This window comes from Rousettus aegyptiacus, unplaced genomic scaffold, assembly GCF_014176215.1.
Source record: "Rousettus aegyptiacus isolate mRouAeg1 unplaced genomic scaffold, mRouAeg1.p scaffold_m13_p_12, whole genome shotgun sequence".
Lineage (NCBI taxonomy): Eukaryota > Metazoa > Chordata > Mammalia > Chiroptera > Pteropodidae > Rousettus > Rousettus aegyptiacus.
In genome coordinates this window covers 12,822,720-12,838,785 of record NW_023416287.1, presented here as the reverse complement: position 1 = coordinate 12,838,785, position 16,066 = coordinate 12,822,720, and the positions used below count along the sequence as shown (strand labels likewise).

General features: G+C 34.5%; 1 protein-coding gene across 18 annotated transcripts in view; it reads right to left on the bottom strand.

Moving 5' to 3' along the window:
• PTPRT (protein tyrosine phosphatase receptor type T) overlaps nt 1–16,066 on the bottom strand; it is a 918,720-nt gene that overhangs the window by 270,113 nt on the left and 632,541 nt on the right. The window lies entirely within an intron of this gene.

Genomic DNA, 16,066 nt, shown 5'->3' with positions numbered 1-16,066 from the left:
AATAGCCTCAGTCCACTTTGGAATGTACCCATCTGTAATGTCCACATCAACATCTGACATGGTTCTAAGATATCTCATTTTGTCTTCAACCTGATTCAGAGTTATACACATTTTTCAAAGCTGGACTATATTCTTCTCTTAATTTCAGACAGCAGCGTAGAGTAAAATTGATCATTGATCTTGAAGGCAAAACACTTCTAGTGTCTGATTTGGGACCATCATTGTTAGAATCATGGAGTCATAGAGGGCTCTCTTATGGCTTCTTTTCCTCTACAGAAGAACGACTATAGATGGGCACTGTTGGTTGATTCATTCATTTGTTCAAATATCTTTTTAGCGATCACACACTTTTTGCCAGGCTCTGTGCTAGGTCCTGGCGATACAAGGATGGTTATTATAATTTCTGCCCTCAAGGAGCACAAGTCTGGAGAGGAAATGATATTTAAACCACTGTTGTATGTTGTGAGAAGGGATGCCATAAAGATATTTGCAAAACTAGGGGAGGTCAGGCGAGCACAGATGAGCTTGGGACTATCCCTCTCTGAGTAGGTCAAGAAAGACACCCTCAAGGAGCCACAGCTCACTGTAGGACGAAGTCTGTACAGTGCAGAGGGAAGAGATGAAGGTGCAGAAAGAATTGTGTTTGTAAAGGCCAGAGCTGGAAACTCCGTGGCACATCCAGGGCACGCTAGGTGCTCTGATGTATCTGGCATGCAAAGAAAAAGGAAGGACCCTTCTTGGGCTTCAGAGAATGGTAACTACCGAGGGGGTCTGAGCGGATGGAGCAGCATGATCAAATGTACTACTTAGAAAGTCGACAGCAACTTCGAGGATGAATTAAAAGACGACAACAGAACGATGTGGGGTTACTTTGGTAGCTGGGGATCGGATTTTTCACTGATGAGGCTATGCCGAGGGAATAGGTATTCAGTGGCTAGTTGGATGTGGGATTTGAGGAAGAGAGTGGAGTGGAGATTCCTACAGGTTTCCAGCTTGTGGATGGTGGGTCCACTTTACATCAAGACAGAAATACAGGAGCAGAAGCAGTTTTGATAATTCGGATTTCAATTTTGAATTACTAAAAATGTCAAGATGGTTAAAAAAAAAAAAAACAACAACCCAACCTTTATTTTAAAAAATCTATCAGGGTTAACATCTTAATGTTTTGCAGACTTAATATCACAGAGGCTTTTAGATTTAGTCCCTCTTCCCGCCCCCCCCACACACATGCACACTCTGCCTACACCCCTCCGAGTACCTCCTCACAAAACAACATGCAAAAAAAGTCCTGCCAAAGCAATCCATTGCTTAATGTAAACCCTGATGGGTGCTAGGAAGCTAGGTAAGTGGATAAAGTGATAATAATATTTGTATTGTATTTTGTAATTTAAAAAATGTTTCTACCTAATCCACCTCACTGTATTTACAAGCCTGTAAGGAAAATACATGTATTATTTTTACCCACTGTTTTACAGATGGGGAAACACACACACACACACACACACACACACACACACACACACACAGAATAGCACAAAAGCAGTGCTGAAAAAAGACTGGACTGAGTCAGAGCAGATTCAAACACTACGGGTGATGCATGTGAATGAACTTGGATACATCATCATTCTCTCCAAGCCCCGAACCCAACACTGTGGAATAGGGTTGGTGGTTTTATGAGGATCTCATGCTATAATGGATGTGCCCAGTAACGGCTTAACTAAAGGATGTTCAAATTCCAGGCATCATCACTGTCACCATCAACCTGATCACTAAACAGTGCCGGCAGGTCACTGGAACAAGCCTGAAACCATTGGAACCTTCTTAGCGTTACTTCTTAAGATCATATTTAAAATATATCATAACTGTTGTTCTTCGTTGCCTGGGCAGTGGAGGCATCTTTGCTAACCAGAGCCTCCTAGCCACCCTACTGGTCACAGTTGGTAGATACCTGGCCTATAAATCAGATCCTGTGGAGAATGTGGAACTGGGTCCCTCCGGTTCTAATCAAGCTAAGAATTGTAAGGGGCTAGAACGGCAAATGAGTGGGTGGAGAACAGACGGAGGCGATTAGTAGAGAGAATGAAGCAGGTCTGCAGAGAAAGCAGAGAGGCTGTGAAGCGAGAGGGAGAGAAAGACGGAGAGAGACAGAGCCAGCTGCGGCCTCAGTTTCTGTTGTGGGTTTTGGTTCCCCAAAGCTTCGCCGACCTGAGATTTATGAGTTATCCCTGTACCTTTCCAGCAAATCTTCCTCACTTGATTAAGCCAGGTAGAGCTGGTTTCTATTATTCACAACCAACCAAGCCTAGGCTAAAACAGATGAGGGTCTATTTTCAGATAATTGGGCCCAAGAGCCTGGAGGCAAGCACATAACCAACCTATCTGTGAAAAATGCACAGAAATTTACATATTCATTCTCAGAAAGATGCCCTATTTGCTTATGGAAGATGGAGCAGTGGAAAAGGGGAAAGTCAGTAACAGTACTAAGCCAGTTCTGAATGGGATTGAGACTGACCCAATGACCTATATCTGATGACATGCTGCCAGAAAGACAGAGAGAGAGGGGAACTCGGCATTCTGGTTTTCAACAAAGCAAACGAGATAATAATGCACAGTGTGGATTACAAAGAATTTAATCTTGAGGAACTTGCGGGGCTTGCAAGAACATCTGCTGCTACTCACGTTGCTTTGGGTCCTGGCTCTCTCGGGAGGGCTGTGGAGTATGTGTGTGCGCATGCGCACACGTCCTCGTAATGTGCATATGCTCATATGCATTCATGCATGGAGATGTGAGTATTACAAGGAATGCAATAACATTCGACGGTATAAACAGCTAAAATCAAAAGCTCCAACAGTGACACAATTAAAGAATACATAAAAGAAAGGGGAAAAAAAGCCTTGGTCCTATTGTTCAAAACAGGACTCTAAATAATTTCGCTCATCCCTCTCTGTACATTTTTTCTTTTTCTCTATTTATTTTTACATTGCTTCAGTCATTCTTGATATACAATTTTTCATTCTGTTTTTGTGATTTATTTTATTATATAACCCTGTACTCTTGATTCTTGAGCCTCTTAATAAACATTTTTAATGACTCTAATATCCCATCATGATGAGTACCATCATTTACCTAAAAATTCTCTATTTCTTGATATTTCAGCAGTTTTATTTATTTTACAATTTTAAATGATATCACATTGATTAGTTTTGTTAGCACAAGTGGTGGTGTTTTTTTTTTTTTCTTTTAAGCCTGTAGGCTGGACTTGTATTGAGAGCATCGCAGATAATGACCTTTCTCAAGCACTTTTACTAGCAACATGTGAGCAAAAGGTGATGTAGTGTGTGGATGAACTTATTAGGACTGTGAGATTTTTAAAAAATAACAACTTCAGAGTTCAAACTTAATGTTAGAGAGATTAATTCCTCTCTGCCCTGGAGACTTTTTCCATCTTTAATTGCTCCCTTTTAAGATGAAAACACTGTGATACCTTGGGACAAGATACCCCACTCAGTGGCTGGATGCATAAACAAAATCCTACAGAAAAGTGTCTGAAGCTAGAAACCTATTTGTCGTTCACACTGGTCCCCACCTCACTCTCTCAGCTTTACCTGTCTGGCCTGGCCACATTCAAACCAGCCTGTTTGGGACAGGTGAAGTATTCTCGCAAGTGGTGGTGTGAGGAGTCATCCTGATTTTCTTGGGATGAGCCAGGCTCTTTTGTCTCCTTCATATAGGAATCCACATTCTTACCCTTCTAGGTCCTCTGGGTTTTTGCCCCAGTTTCCAAAAAAAAAAAAAAGTTCTTAAAACACAATGTGGAACCTTATCCTGATCCCTAGAGCAACAGGAGGAGCCCCGGGATGGGCCGAGCTTCTCTATAAAATCCAATTCAATGCTATTTGCCACCTGAGGTCAAGACGGTACCACATCTTGACCTCAGGTGGCACATAGCATTGATGTTCACCAAACTTCACTGTTTTCCTGGACACAAACTGAGCTGTGGGGTATGCCTGAGTGCTGGCAATGGAAAGTGGGTGAACGTGATGTGTGCCACTCCTCTGCCTGGCTCATAGAAACCCATGTGGATCCATTCCTTCCTTTGTTCCCTTGTATTCCAGCCAGGTCCTACAGGTGATTTGAAGGCCCAAGGAAATGATGGAGACACCAAATAGAAAGAACCTGAATGGCTGAGTAAAGATCTCACACCCACACACCCTCCATGTACTCATCCATCTTAGACCAGGAACTGTGTGCGTGTGTGTGTGTGTCTATGTATGTATGTGTATGTGTGTGTGTGTATGTGTGTATACACACACACATACATATATATATGTATATATATATGTCATTATTTCCATTTTTCATATATCAGGTCATCTATTTTTGTACTTTCACATAGAAGTAATTCAATTACAGAACACTTGGAGGATGTGGTATGCAACAAAGAGCCCAGAGTCGCCAAATTCACTTTGCGACTTTGAACTAGACCCCTTTCCTTTTTTGACCTTGGTTTCTCCATTAATAAAACCAGGAGGCTATTCTAAATTACACATAAGAAATTTTCTAGACCTAGCATTTTGTTCCTTTGAAAAATTGCGAATGACACAAAAACTTCAAATGTAACAGCTTAAAAAAACATTTGAATTTGACATCTTGAAAAATATAAGGTGTAACAGTTACAGACAAGACAGAAGTCAAACCTAAAATTCCTGAAAACTTAAACAGAATGTGCTAAATACAACTGAAGCATTAGATTTTAATATTTTTTCAGAATTTGACATATATAAATAAGATCGTATATATGTATATATGTTTACACATATGCAAACATAATGTATCATGTGGTATACTTCTGCACTTACAGAACTTGAAATCCTTTGAACGTGAATTCTTTCCTATGTTCTTGATTTTTATATATATATCTCTAAAATGTTTTATATATAATTAATTTATTTATTTTGATTTTCATTTAGCCAAGGAATTATATATAATTTTATGTTACAAAAATAAAATTTCATTCTTATTATTTATTTATTTAATTAATTCTATTTATTTATTTTATTATTCAATTCTATTAGAAGAGCAATTTTTAAAAACATTTCTAAACATGATTTTATCCAGTTAAAATGAAAATCTCAGTTTCCTAGAAGTGGACACTTTATCTTAAATACCCAGACCTTAGATCAAATAGGAGTTCCAAATGAAAATTATAAACTATCTAGAAAGTAATGAATAAAGAAAAAGTGAGAGCCTGTTTCAGAACAAAACATGTTGCAGCAGCTAATGCTATATTCAGTGTAAGGTGGTCCAAGAATTTTAACTTTACTAACTAGTAATAAGTAACAAAATAAAATAAATGAAATAAATATGCACATTTTGCAAAGCAGATAAAGGTAAAATAAGTATAATACAAAATACTAGAAAAAAGAAACATGATATAACCATAAACAGGAAAGAGGTTTATTGTATACATAATTTTAAAGAGATTATTATGTATAACTCTAAAGCAATACATTTTAAAATCTAGAGAGTGATGATATTTCTAAGAAAAAATATTAAATGCAGTCAAGGAGTAGAAAATCATGAAGGAGTTTAAGAAATTTACTTAAACATCTTATAAAAATGCTATCAGGTCTGGATCCTTTTTCCAGCTGATTTTTTTTTTTTAATTCAGCATTTAACAAAAGATAATTTTAATGACAGTTAAGTTATTTTGGTCCATATTAAAATAAAAATAACTCTTTCCCATTCATATTTTGCATCGAACATAATCTTAATACCAAAAAGGGTAAAACTGATGCAAAAAATAAAAGCAAGGATCGATTTGCTTATGAATACAGGTGGAAAATTTTTAACAAGTAGCATCGGTCAGTGCATCAAAAGGATAAACTACGATTAAGCAAAGATTATTCCAAGGATGATTCATCAGCAGCGAATATATTAAGACAATGTATTATCACCTGAAATTAATGGAAAAAGCAATATAATTGAATCAATAGATGTGGAGGAGACATCTCTTACTGTGCCACCAGTATTGTTTTCTCTTATTCCGGTAACTGAAACCAAAGCTTTCCTCTGGGGATGCACCTGCTTCTCTCCTCTCAGTGAATAGTATTGGATGGGACTTTCCCCGGTTTAGGGGTGAATGAAGCTTGTGGTCTACATCTAAGCCAATCAACACATTACATGACCCTGGTTATAGTGATTCTCTGATTCAGGGGCAAGCCTATGGCTCTCCCAAAGCCAGTGAGATGAAATATTTTCTGGAATCCTTAGAATACCTATCATTTTCACCATCACTGGATTTGAAGCAAATGTACGAGTTTTAGAGTGGCTACAGCCTATCGGGTAGCCACAGGGGGAGATTCTGTAAGAGACACCAGATCTTGGTGACACAGTTTGAGCCCTTATATCAAGTTAGGCTCACTTCACGTTTATCCTGAGCATTTTCGGTTATAAAAGCCAATGCATTCACTTTTTGCTTAAGCAAATTTGAGTTAAGATTTCCTGGCACTTGTCACAGAGCAAGTCGTCATTGGTATATGTGCTAAGATACATTTGATAAAAGCCAGTAGACATCCTAATGAAAACTTTAACTAAAATAGGAACTGATGCACACTACTTAAATATAATCAAGACTCTTTAAAAAGCTCAGTAGACCTCATATTAAAGGGTAAAATACCGAAGTCATTTCCTTAAAAATCAAGAATAAGACATGCATGCTCACCATCTCCATTTCTATTTAATATTGTTTTGGTGGATTATTTAAGCAATGCATTTAGTCAAGGAATAAAATATTCAGGAAAAATACTGAAAAAAAAAGAACAAATTGAATCTATTTGTAGATGATGTGACAGTAAACTTCAAAAACTTGAGAGACTATTTTAAAAACTATTGGAATTTATATCGGAGTTGCTAAGTTGGCTAGAACGGATCTAAACACATAAAAATCAATAGCAATAAATCTTATTCATAAAAGAGACAAATACTATGAGACAAGTAAGAATACATTTGACAGGAATGGTTCTGGACTTATGCTTCAAAAAAGTAAATAGACAATATACTTTATTGAAGACATAAGAACATGTCCTGAACACATAGAAAGAAATACCATACACAGAATGAGAAAACTTAATATATTAACTATGTTAGTCTTACCAAAAAATATGTTAATGGAACACAATTTCATTCAGACTCATTATGACTTTAACTCAAAAAATTAACTACCAAATTATTTTAAAGTTTATATGGAAGAGTACATGACTAAGAAACCAATAAATTGAGATGTGAAAGACAATAGAAAAAAAATCAGTGAAACTAAGAACAGTTTTCTTTTTGAAAAGATAAACAAACTTGATGAATGTTTAGCTAGACAAACTAATAAAAAGAGAGATAAGACTCAAATAAAATTAGAACTGAAAGAAGAGTAATTAAAATTGATAACCCATCCATTTATGATAAAAGCTCTCAATAAAATAGGTATAGAATGAAAGTACCTCAATACAATAAAGACCATATATGACAAACCTGCACCTCTCATCATACTCAACAATGGAAAATTGAAAGCTTTTCCTCCAAGTTCAGGAGCAAGACAAGGATGCCCACTCTTAACACTTTTATTCAACAAGGTATTGGAAGTCATTACCCAAAAAAGAAATAAAAGACATCCAAATTAGAAAGGAAGAAGTAATACTGCCACTATTTGCAGATGACATGATTTTATATATACAAAATCCTGAAGATTCCACCAAAAACTATCAGAAATAATAAGTGAATACAGTAAAGTTTCAGGATACAAAATCAATATACGAACATCTATTGTGTTTCTATACACTAACAACGGACTGTCAAAAAAGGAGATAAAGAAAAAGAATGTCTAGGAATAAAAAACAAAGGAGGTGAAAGACCTGTATGCTGAAAACTACAAGACATTGTTGAAAGAACTTGAAGACACAAAGAAATGGAAAGATGGAAAGATATTTTATGCTTATGGTTTAGAATAATTAACATTGTTAAAACATCCATATTGCCTAAAGGAATCTAGATTCAGTGCAATCCTTATCAAAATCCCAATGACATTTTTCACAGAAATAGGACAAAAAATTCTATAATTTGTGTGGAAGCACAAAAGAATCCTATATAGCCAAAGCAATCCTGAGAAAGAGGAACAAAGCTGGAGGTATCACACTCCCTGATTCCAAACTATATACTACAGAGCTACAGTAATCAAAACAGTATGATATTTGCAGAAAAACAGACACACAGACAAATGGAACAGAACGGACAGCCCAGAAATAAACCCACATATATATGGACAACTAATTTATGATAAAGGTGCCAAGAACATACTATAGAAAAAGGAATGTCTCTTCAATAAATTGTGTTGGGAAAACTGGACAGCCACTTGCAAATGAATAAAACTAGACTACTAACTTACATCACACACAAAAATAACCTCCATGTGGATTAAGAGCTTGAATGCAATAAAATACATGAAAGAAAATATAGGCATTAAGCCTCTTGACATCATTCTTATGATGTTTTTGTGAATTTGACTCCAAGAGCAAGAAAAACAAAACCAAAAATAAACAAATGAGTCTACATCAAACTAAAAAGCTTCTGCACAGCAAAGGAATCCATCAACAAAACAAACAGGCAACCAATCAAATGGGAGAAGATATTTGGAAGTGATATTTCTGACAAGGGGTTATTATCCAAAATATATATATATAAAAACTCATACAATTCAACAACAACAAAAACAAACAAAAAATTATGCTAAGTGAAATAAGCCAGATAGAAAAAGACAAATACTGCATGGTATCAATCTAAAAAACAAACAAACCAACAACAACAACAAAAACAACTAGACAAAGAAAAAGAAACCACCATTTCCTTTTTTAAAATTTATAATAGAGTCGCCATAAATAAAATAGTATATTATTGCCTCAGAAACAGAAAATAATTCAGTGGAACAGAACAGGATTTCCAGGGTGGATTCAACTGTATATGAGTACATAAAGGTGACAAAGGCTAACTTTTAATTCAGTGAAACATATCAATGTATTTTGTTTGAAGAAGTTCAGTTATCATGTAAGATATTTTCTTGATAAACTAAAGGAAAAAAACTAACTAGTCTGCTGGAAACAAAATTAAGAATTACATTTAGAGAATGTGCAATGCATATAAAGAATGATCTCTCCAAAAAAAGTAACTCCTCCTTTGGATAGGAAAGAGAATTCTTTTGTTAAACCCGGCCTGAATTTTTTAAAGAGAAAATTATATGCTGCCTATTCATGGGTGACCAGAGAGTTAAATCTGATAATAGACCAATTTATCTTGAAATACAATAATGAAATTATAGAGAAAAAGATGATAACTGATAGATACATTAAATCTAAGTTGCTGTTGTTCTAAAATGGAGTTGTTATAATGCAAAAAAAAAGAAAAAGAAAAAAATCACAACGAATGTAGTAAATTGAATTAACAAATTGTTGAATTAACAATTAGTGTGCAATAAAAGCACCAATAGGTGTCAAAAGGCAAAATATTTGAAAGGAGAAGCAGCCTCGAGTAATTTGTGATCGTATTGTTTTCTGAGTTTCAGAAGAAAACGTTAAAGGAAATACAAGAAAACTAAGATAAAGCAAGTTGGTGTATTATCATTCCTCTCAGGACAGGGCTTGGCATAGCCAATGGCAGAAACACAGCCTTTCCTCTGTTTTTGTAACTAAAGTTTTAGTGGAAGATGGCCACTCACATTTGTGACCTACTGTCTATGACTACTTTTACACCATCTACTTGAATTAAAAGAAAACTTAATTCTAAAAACAGAGCAGAGTATAGTCTCTGGCAACTCAATAAATTTAAAAAGACATTACACAAATAGGAACAAAGAAACAAAAACCCAAACCATTTGGAAATTTTAAAAATCTAATCGCAATTTAAATTGAAAAAAGAAATCAAAACCACAGTTTGTTCCAGATATTTTAGAAAACAGCAATAACTATTATGCTTCATACAAAAACTTAGGGAATGCTGCCCAAACTATGTATTTCATTGTTTCATTACAAACAAAAACAATGAAATTAAGTTATTGAAGGCATTTGATTAAAAAAGAAAAACCTCCAACTTGAATATGTGAGGTAAGAAGGAATAATTAATAAGGTAAAAAGTAACAAAAAGTAAATTTGAAAGATATCTTTAAGATTTAATTTGTTGGAGAAAAACAATAATAGAATAATAAAATAGATAAACCACCAGTTAATGAGAACAATAAAAAAGAATATAAAAACATATTAAAAGGCACCTGATAAGAGAGCCACATAAACCAAACAAAAAATACACCCAACACAAAAACATATAAAACGAGTTCATAGAACTAAAAAGAGAAATATACAAATCTCCAATTGCAGTTGGAAACGTCAATATTCCTCTACTAGTTCTTGACAGAACGGTAGATAGAAAATCATTAAGACTAGAGAATAAGAGCTGAACAAAACTATAAACCACCTTGATGTAATTAGCACTTATAGCATACTACACCTAATAGCAAAATATATTATTTTCATGTGCGCCTGACACATTCACCACAATAGACCATATACTGAGCTGTAAAAAAAAAAAAAACTTGACCAATATAAAAGAACTGCCATCATAGAAAATGCATATTCTCTGATCACAGAAGATTTAAACTAAAATCAATAGCAGGAAGATATCTCTGAAAGTCTCCCAATACTTGTAAATCACACAAAGCACTTATAAAGAATCCATGGGTTAAAGAATATATCATTAAGGAAAGTAAAGTATATTGAATTGATTGAAAATGAAAACATCGCACATTCAATTATGTGGAATAGCAGGAGACAGCTACAGCATTAAAAGGCCTGAACTAGAAAATAAGAAAGTTCTCATGTAAATAATTTAGGCTTCACATTAAGAAACTGGAAAAAAAGAGAACAAACTAAATATAAAGGAAACAGAAGGGAGGAAATAATAAAGAGTAGAAAGCAGTGAAATTGAAAACATAAAACCAATAAAATGATGAAATCAAAAGCTGATTCTTAAAAACAATCAATAAAATTGACAGTCTAGCCAGAATGATCATGAAAGAAAAAAAGATACAAATCATTAATATCGAGAGTGAGAAAGGAGACATCACAATAGATATTTGAGACATTAAAAGGAAAAAAAAAGGGAATACTATGAACAGCTCTACGCCAATATATTTGATAACATAGATTAAATAAATGGTTCGAAAGACAGAAACTACAAAAACTCACTTATGACTTAGATAACCAAATTATCCCTATGTCTATTAAATAAGTTGAATTTGTAATTTAAAGACATATCCACCAAAAAAAAAATACAGACTCAAATGGTTTCACTGAGGAATTCTACCAAAAACTAAAGAAAAAAAAAATATTACAAGAGTAAGAGTAGTATTTTTAATAAGTGGTTCTGGAATAGATATCCCTATGTAAAAATTAAACTTGGTCCACCATACCTCACACTATATACAAGAACAAACCTAAAACAAAATATAGAAAAAACATTTTGTGACCTTGGGTTAGACTAACATTTTTTTAGATATGACACAGAAAGTCACAAAACAAAAAAATGTTTGATTAGTTGGAGCTTATCAAAATTAAAAACTTCTACTGTTCAAGAGACACTATCAAAGAAATAATGAGATGTTGTGTCCAGGGACAAAAGATGTAAAAAACACATATCTGATAAAGGACTTGTATCCGGAATCTATAAAGAGCTTTTGAAACATAATCATACAAACATAATCCAATTTTTTAAGAGAGGAAGTGATTTGAACAAATACTTCACTAAAGAAGATATAACACATAAAAAATGCTTAAATTAACACCATTAGTAAGGGAAACCCAAATTAAAACCATGATGAGATCTTAGCCCTCACCCACTTACCTATTAGTTTGGCCAAAGAAGGGGGAAGGGAAGACAGTGCAATGTCCTGACAAAGATATAAAATGAGTGGGACTTATATATATTGCTGCTGGGAATGCAAATGGTACAGCCACTTTGGAAAACATATCAGTGGTTTCTTATAAAGTTAAACACATACGTTACACATGACCCATCACACCCTATCTTAGATATTTACCCAAGAGAAATAAAAATATACGCCTATTGAAAGACTTGTACACAAATATCGACAGCAGTTTTCTTCATAAAAACACTGGAAACAATCTAAATTGTCATCTGTGAATGGATAAACCATGGTATGTTCATGCAATGGAATATTATCCTGTAAACAGGAAACAAATGTAATGGATGTTAACTAATCTTACTATGGTAATCATTTTGTAATATATACATATATCAAATCATTATGTGGTACACCCTAAACTGATACAATCTTACATGTCAATTATATCTCAATAAGACAGGAAACAAAAAGAAACAAGCTACTGATCCATGCAATAACATGAATAAACCTTGAAAGCATTATGCTTCATGGAGGAAATCAGATTCAGAAAAGCCACATCCTGTGGGATTCTATGTATGTGATGTTCTGGAAATTGCAAAACTCTAGGGACAAAAATCAGATCAGTGGTTCCCAGGGCCTGGAGAAAGATAGGAAAAGGAGCATGGAGAAACTTTTTGGGGTTATGGTAATATTCTACATCTCAATAGCAATAGTGGTTACATATTTGTCAAAATTCATTAAATTGTCCTGCTAAAGGGTAACATATATAAATAATACTTAAAAAAAAAACCCTTGATTAAATTAATACACGCAAAATTATTTATGATAAAATACTCATGGACAAAGACAAAATTAAAATATTAGCACAATATTTTCCCCAAGGCTACCACTATTCTATTTGAAAACCTAGATGAACTTCCAAGTGATCAGAAACAAATTTGACTAAAAAGAAAGGAAACCCTAAATAAATCAATAACCATAAAATAAACTAAACCACATAAGGATCTCCGAATGCCCAGTGCGCCCCTACTTATTCCCTCCCACAAAGCACTAGGACATTTAGTTTTATGAGGAAATATTTTCAGTCCTTTAAGAAACACATAGTTCTTACATCAGTGAAATGGTACTAGGAAAAGGAAAGACGACTTAAGATTCCTGTTTTGAGGCCAGTCTAACAGACAAAGCAAACCTTTACAAAGATAGACTGAAACACTCCAGGCCAAACTTACTTATGAATATGATGCAAAAATTCTACATTAAATACTGTCAGCTTAGCAGCTCATTAAAATAATGCTACACTGTGATGAAATGAGATTGATTCTGGCTGTACTAGATGATACAATATTAGGAAATGTGCCTTCATTCATTTTATAATAGTAAGAGGTCGGGGAAGATCTCCTGATCATTTCTGAAACCACAGTTTGATACCTTTCCCTGGATCTCACACAGCTCACCCTACACTGAATTCAGATCTCTTGCCTAAATGGCACCTCCTCAGAGCAGTCTTCTGGGATTACATTCTTTGAGATTTTGCTTCCTCTCCAGCCCAGCAACATCCCTCTCCATGAGAGTAAAGACTTTGTCGACTGCCTCCAGTACTGCTAGGCACGATTCAATAAATACTTGTTGCATCAATGCCAAATAGCTACCTGCTAGGCTTTTAAAGAAATTCAACATCCAGTCCTGATAAAGGCTTGGTGAAGTGGAAATAAATGGCTATTTTTTTTTCAATGTGATAAAAGAGAAGGGAATCTCAAATCCACATCTTGCTTCATGTTTAATGTTGAAAGAATCCAAAGATTTTCATTACATTCAGAACGAGGTGAGAATGTCCTGTATTCCAGACATAATTTCAAAGAAATTAAATAAAAGGTTGAAATAAAAAGTTTGCCTATTGTTAAAATAGAGGTAAAAATAATTATTATTTGCAAGTCAGCCTTGGCAAATCAGCTGAACACATATTAGCAAAAAAAAAAAAAAAAAAGAAAAAAGAAAAAAATGTACTAAGGTGGCTAGTTATAAAATTAATATAAAAAAGCCATCGACTCAACAAAAAGACAACCAACTGTTTGGGAGAAGATATTTACTAATAATACATCTGATAAGGGGTTAATATCCAAAATATATAAAGAACTCATAAAACTTAACAAAGAAAAACAAACAATCCAATTAAATGGGCAAAAGAACTGAATAGCTACTTCTCCAAAAAGGAAATACAGGTGGCTAATAGACATACTGAAAAGATGCTCAAGGTTGCTAATCATCAGAGAAATGCAAATTAAAACCACAATGAGATATCACCTCACACCTGTCGGAATGGCTATCATCAATAAATCAAAAAACAAGTATTGAGGAGGATGTGGAGAAAAGGGAACCCTCATGCCTTGTTGGTGGGATTGCAAATTGGTACAGTCACTATGGAAAACAGTATGGAGGTTTTCTCCCAAATTAAAAATGGATATACCTTTTGACCCAGCAATTGCACTTTGGATATTTATCCAAAGAAAAGCGAAACAGTAATTTGCAAAGATCTATGCACTCCAACATTTATGGCAGCACAATTTATAATAGCCAAGATATGGAAGCTACCCGAATGCCCAGCAACGGACAATTGGATAAAGAAATTACGGTTCATATATACCATGGAATATTCTCAGTCATTAAAAAAATGAAATCCTACCATTTGCAATGACATGGATGGACCTAGAGGTTATTATGCTGAGTGAAATAAGTCAGACAGAGAAAGGTAAATACCATGTGATTTCACTTGTATGCAGAATCTAAGGAACCAAAAGAACAAACTAATCAAAACAGACTCACAAATATAGTGGATAATTTGGTGACAGAGGGAGGGAGGTTGGCGGGATGGGAGAATGGGGTGAAGGGTTAAAGAAGTACAAATTAGTAGTTGATAGTTGGTTGGGGGGATGGGGAGCACAGCAGAGGGAATGCAGTCAGCATTAATATGATGGCTAAGTGGAGGGCCAGGGGAGGGAGGGAGCAATTGGGGGGATCATTTTATGAACGATATAGATGTCTAACCAATGTATTATATACCTGAAACTAATTTAAATAAATTTAGAAAGCCAATAGGTTCACAATGTACAACAAACAAAACATAATACAAGTAAGAATCAGTTTGAAATGTAATACAAGAAAAATCCTGTACATAGAAGTTATCAGGAAAAAACAATCTAGAAACAAGCTTAACTAGAAATGTGAAGTATATGCATGAATAAAGCTATGAAATTTGATCAAGAAATATAAAAGATTTTTTAACATTAGATAAGCAATTCAATATTGTAAAGGTATCGATTCTTCCAAATTAACATATAAATTCAGCATGGGTACCATGTAAATCCAATAGGGTTTATATTGAAACAACAAAATTCTCTACTACTTATCTGGAAAAATAAATAGTGGGAATATCCGGGAAGGTTTTGAAAAAGAGAGGGGAACAGATCGATCAGATATTAGTAATGTGTTATTAAAGTACAAAGTTAAAACCACGTGGTGATGCTGTAGAACAGGGAGAGCAGACAATACAACAGAATGCAGTCCAGAAATAATCAACAGAATTTCTGCTTCCTCCTCCCTCTCTCCCGCCCTCCCTCCCTCCCTCCCTCCCTCTTTCTCTCTCTATGTATATATATAAATTTATATATGTATATATAAATTTACCTATATTTATTTATACATATCAATAATTTAATTACGTGTAAAAGGCAACAGTAGAGGTTAGTGGTTAAATGGTTGGAAATAGGTCGAGAGCCCAGCTCTGCCTGTCCTAGCTATGGAATCAATGGCAAGTTCCTTAGCCTTTCTGGAAAGCATTATTCTCCTGGGGAGTGGATGAAAGAGAGGACAGCAATAGTAACTACCTCAGATGTTTTTGTTATATTTAAATGAAACAATGTATAAAAATGCTGCCATAGGGCCTGACATCTAACATGCAGTAAATGTTCAATAAGTGTTAGTGTACACACCCACACATATAATACATAGGTAGACATACATTAATCAAACATTTTTCCCTACCAACTTAAAATAATTATATATATACACGCACACATATATGTATATGTACATACATATATGTGTGTGTGTAT